We start from the raw sequence: 5,795 nt of genomic DNA, 5'->3' as shown, positions 1-5,795 counted from the left end.
TCATCAGATCATATTAAAGGGGTATCGGGCTCATCATAAAACGAATGAGAGCTCGGTTCAAATTATTAATTCTTTGTCTGGCGAGGGTCCATCTTCCTTGCCTCAAACTGAAGGGCAAGGAGTCATCTCCCTCGCCTCCCCTTGAGGCTGTCATCCTTGATTCCAGTTCTACTGGATCAGGATCGCAGTTAAAGGGTTCTTCATCTAAGAAAGACAAACTAGCAAAGTTTCGAGAGAGACGTAAAAAGGGTTTCAAAGACCCTATCTGTCTCTATAATAGATATGGGGATGATCTGATGGACGGTATTGCCGTCGTGGATGTCCATACGGATCCAAATGGTAAGCCGTCAAAAAATAAAATTCCCTGACAATGGTAAATTCCATTATTCAATGGAATTATCGTGGTTTAAAACCAAATTTTAATGAAGTCCAATTATTAATTCAAAAGCACAATCCTTTAGCTATTTGTTTACAGGAAACTTTTTTACGAAATTCTGACACTTTGTTCTTTAGACATTTTGTTGGTTACCATCATCATTCAGTTGGTGATGGTAGAGCACATGGGGGTGTTTCTATTATTCTTAATGGCGATATCCCTCAGAGCCAAGTCATCATCAACTCACCTTTACAAGCAGTTGCAGTAAGGGTGACGTTGCATATTCCTATAACACTCTGCTCTATATATCTTCCACCAAGTTGACATCTTAATCCCAGAGATCTTGATGACCTTGTTGCACAACTTCCTCTCCCGTTTATTATTACGGGAGATTTCAATGGTCATCATTCACTCTGGGGTAGTCCAGATGATAACAGCAGAGGTAAACAAATAGCGGACTTCATTAACATTATATTATTACGGGAGATTTCAATGGTCATCATTCACTCTGGGGTAGTCCAGATGATAATAACAGAGGTAAACAAATAGCGGACTTCATTAACATTAATAATTTGTGTTTATTAAATGATGACTCGCCTACTTATCTAATCCTGCCACAGCTTCCATTTCTTCCCTAGATCTTACCATTTGCTCTCCGGTTCTGTTTCAGGATTTTACATGGAGGGTAAAATGAAGATCTATGTGGTAGGGATCACTTTCCGATCTTGATAGATAATAATGGTCCCTCTCCGGTCGAAAGACCGCAGAGGTGGAAGTTGCATAAGGCTGATTGGGCTCTTTTCGAATCTTTGTGTCTCTTCTCTTTTGATACAAAGGAGTTAGAAGATGCAGATGAACCCATGGCCTTATTTACTTCAATTCTTCAAGATGTGGCTGAGCAGGCGATTCCAAAAACCACGACAACACTAAAACGTTTCAATAAACCATGGTATAACGAAGATTGCAAATCCGCTCTGAAAGAGCGTGATCGTATCCTGAGACGACAAAAGAACCACCCTTCCATGGAGAATATTGCGGCATACCAAATGGTCCGGGCGAAGGCTCGTAGAACCATACGTCAAGCAAAGAAATCTTCATGGCAAGGTTACGTCTCAAGGATCAATTCCCGTACCACATCTAAGTCGGTATGGGATAGGATTCGTAGGATTAAAGGTAAAAGTAGTGCATTATCAGTTAACCATCTAAATGTTGATAATACCACCTTAACAACATTTCCTGATATTGCTAATTCTCTGGCCAGTACAATTTCATTTAATTCATCATCCAATTTCTCCTCCGATGCCTTTAGGGGCATTAAACAACAACAGGAGAAAAGGCGACTTAATTTCAAGTCCCGCAATGATGAATGCTACAATGATACCTTTTCCATTGCAGAGCTTCGAGATTCGCTAAAGCGAGCTCGGAATACTGCAACTGGTCCAGATGAAATACACTACCAAATTCTAAAACATTTACCTTTTTCCACTCTCTTAATTTTACTGGATCTTTTTAACCGGATTTGGGTTGATGGTAATTTCCCTCCTTCGTGGCATGAAGCCACAGTAATTCCCGTCCCTAAACCGGGTAAAGATCATACGAATCCTACAAACTACGTCCGATCGCTTAACTAGCTGCATTTGCAAAACCATGGAGACATTGATCAATCGAAAGCTTGTTTGGTACCTTGAGTCCAACAACCACATTTACAGACCTCCAATGTGGATTTCGGTCCCAAAGGAGCACTCTTGATCATCTCGTTCGATTTGAAACGTTCGTCAGGGACGCGTTCATCCAGAAGCAACATCTGGAGAAAGCTTATGATACTACATGGAAACATGGTATCATGCGCGACCTCCATAACCTCGGCCTACGAGGTCGCTTACCTATCTTTATTAAAAATTTCCTGGAAGATAGGTCATTTAAGGTACGACTGGGATCAATCTTCTCTGACCCATTTCCTCAGGAAATGGGGGTTCCCCAGGGAAGTATTTTATCTTCAATATTATTTGCAATAAAAATGAATACTATCCCAGCGTACCTTAAACCAGGTACAAACGGGGCTCTCTATGTTGATGTCTTTCAGATGTGCTATGGTTCTACAGACATGCGAATAATCGAACGAAAGTTGCAGCTTTGTTTGAATTCACTTCAACAATGGGCAACCGAAAATGGATTTCGTTTTTCGAAATCCAAGACTGTCTGCATGCATTTCTGTCAGAAACGAGGTTTACATCCAGATCCAGAACTTTTCTTGGATGGCAACCGCCTTCCAGTTGTGGATGAAACCAAATTTCTGGGGCTGATATTTGATAACAAATTATCATTTATCCCCTACATTAAAAACCTAAAAAAGAAATGTATGAAAGCCCTCAACATATTGAGAGTCTTATCAAATACTGACTGGGGAGCAGACTGTAAGGTCTTGCTCCGATTACATCGAGCACTTATAAGATCAAAACTCGATTATGGGTGTTTTGTAAAATTAAGAGAGTGGAAAAAGGTAAATGTTTTAGAATTTGGTAGTGTATTTCATCTGGACCAGTTGCAGTATTCCGAGCTCGCTTTAGCGAATCTCGAAGCTCTGCAATGGAAAAGGTATCATTGTAGCATTCATCATTGCGGGACTTGAAATTAAGTCGCCTTTTCTCCTGTTGTTGTTTAATGCCCCTAAAGGCATCGGAGGAGAAATTGGATGATGAATTAAATGAAATTGTACTGGCCAGAGAATTAGCAATATCAGGAAATGTTGTTAAGGTGGTATTATCAACATTTAGAAGGTTAACTGATAATGCACTACTTTTACCTTTAATCCTACGAATCCTGTCCCATACCGACTTGCATGTGGTACGGGAATTGATCCTTGAGACGTAACCTTGCCATGAAGATTTCTTTGCTTGACGTATGGTTCTACGAGCCTTCGCCCGGACCATTTGGTATGCCGCAATATTCTCCATGGAAGGGTGGTTCTTTTGTCGTCTCAGGATACGATCACGCTCTTTCAGAGCGGATTTGCAATCTTCGTTATACCATGGTTTATTGAAACGTTTTAGTGTTGTCGTGGTTTTTGGAATCGCCTGCTCAGCCACATCTTGAAGAATTGAAGTAAATAAGGCCATGGGTTCATCTGCATCTTCTAACTCCTTTGTATCAAAAGAGAAGAGACACAAAGATTCGAAAAGAGCCCAATCAGCCTTATGCAACTTCCACCTCTGCGGTCTTTCGACCGGAGAGGGACCATTATTATCTATCAAGATCGGAAAGTGATCCCTACCACATAGATCTTCATTTTACCCTCCATGTAAAATCCTGAAACAGAACCGGAGAGCAAATGGTAAGATCTAGGGAAGAAATGGAAGCTGTGGCAGGATTAGATAAGTAGGCGAGTCATCATTTAATAAACACAAATTATTAATGTTAATGAAGTCCGCTATTTGTTTACCTCTGTTATTATCATCTGGACTACCCCAGAGTGAATGATGACCATTGAAATCTCCCGTAATAATATAATGTTAATGAAGTCCGCTATTTGTTTACCTCTGCTGTTATCATCTGGACTACCCCAGAGTGAATGATGACCATTGAAATCTCCCGTAATAATAAACGGGAGAGGAAGTTGTGCAACAAGGTCATCAAGATATCTGGGATTAAGATGTAAACTTGGTGGAAGATATATAGAGCAGAGTGTTATAGGAATATGCAACGTCACCCTTACTGCAACTGCTTGTAAAGGTGAGTTGATGGTGACTTGGCTCTGAGGGATATCTCCATTAAGAATAATAGAAACACCCCCATGTGCTCTACCATCACCAACTGAATGATGATGGTAACCAACAAAATGTCTAAAGAACAAAGTGTCAGAATTTCGTAAAAAAGTTTCCTGTAAACAAATAGCTAAAGGATTGTGCTTTTGAATTAATAATTGGACTTCATTAAAATTTGGTTTTAAACCACGACAATTCCATTGAATAATGGAATTTACCATTGTCAGGGAATTTTATTTTTTGACGGCTTACCATGTGGATCCGTATGGACATCCACGACGGCAATACCGTCCATCAGATCATCCCCATATCTATTATAGAGACAGATAGGGTCTTTGAAACCCTTTCTACGTCTCTCTCGAAACTTTGCTAGTTTGTCTTTCTTAGATGAAGAACCCTTTAACTGCGATCCTGATCCAGTAGAACTGGAATCAAGGATGACAGCCTCAAGGGGAGGCGAGGGAGATGACTCCTTGCCCTTCTGGGTTGAAGTGTTAGGAATGATCCCAACAGCTTCAGTTTGAGATGAAAGGTACTGCACCATTTCATCCTCACTGCTGCCTTCAAGGTCTCGACATCTAATTACTCCTCTACTTGAATTCAGTGACCTGTGTGGAGACACCTTGATAGGGGTGTCTGCCAAATATGATGATTTAAGCAGCATGGTAGCATGCTGCTCCTTTGAAGAATACTTTAGTTTCCAGTTGGCCAGTGTTTTTGGTTTTGCAAATTTTAAAGACGGTGGTGTCAAGAAAATGTATGCTGTTTTGACTTACATTTGCGGTTAATTTGACTGATGGATGGTGATTGTTCAGAATGTTGAAAAACGTCCAAAATTCGTCTAGTGTGTACGTTCAGACTATGAAAACGTCATCTAGAAAGCGTCCATAGAAATCTGGTTTTAATGGACAGAGTGGCAGAACTTCCCTTTCCCACTCCGCCATGAAGAGGTTTGTATAACTCGGGGCAAATCGTTTTCCCATCGCTGTTCCGGAAGACTGGAGGTATACTTGGTTGTTGAAAGCGAAGTCATTCCTCCTCAGACAAATGTCGAGTAGTTTGAGGATTTCTTCGTCCGGCCTGGATGCTTGCGGATTCCTAAGAAATGATTTCCTAACTGCTTCAATACCTGTGTTATTATCAATGTTCGTGTACATGCTCTGTACGTCGATGGATATTAAAATGGTGTGTTCGGGGACTCTTAACTGTTTGATTTTGTGAATGAAATCGTTAGTGGCTTTAAGGTAGAATGAGTGTTGGCATGCTAGGGGTAATAAGAAATGGTCTATATATTGTGATACGTTGTATGATTCGCTGCCACAGTCTGATATTATAAGGCGTCTCTTGGGGATTCTAAAAATAAAAAAAATCTGAACGACATCCTATTGCACAGTAAATTAGATTAAATAAGACCAGTCTCTGCCCTAACCCAAAACAAACCATATATCAAATCCTATCCCTAACCGTTAGTAAATAAAACCAACTAGTTACAAGAATCCCTAGCCCTAACCCGGTGATGGAACAAACACGATTTTTTTTAGAAAATCCAATTCGTAGTAGGAAACACACTAATGTGGCTCTCCCCCCGAGAGCCTCAAATTTATTCTTTTTTTCTTTAGAAACATCCAAAGAAGACCATCAGAGCCACCAACACCAAA

Source organism: Patella vulgata, chromosome 4, assembly GCF_932274485.2.
Source record: "Patella vulgata chromosome 4, xgPatVulg1.2, whole genome shotgun sequence".
NCBI classification, from domain to species: Eukaryota; Metazoa; Mollusca; class Gastropoda; family Patellidae; genus Patella; species Patella vulgata.
Note: the sequence above shows the minus strand (reverse complement) of the source record.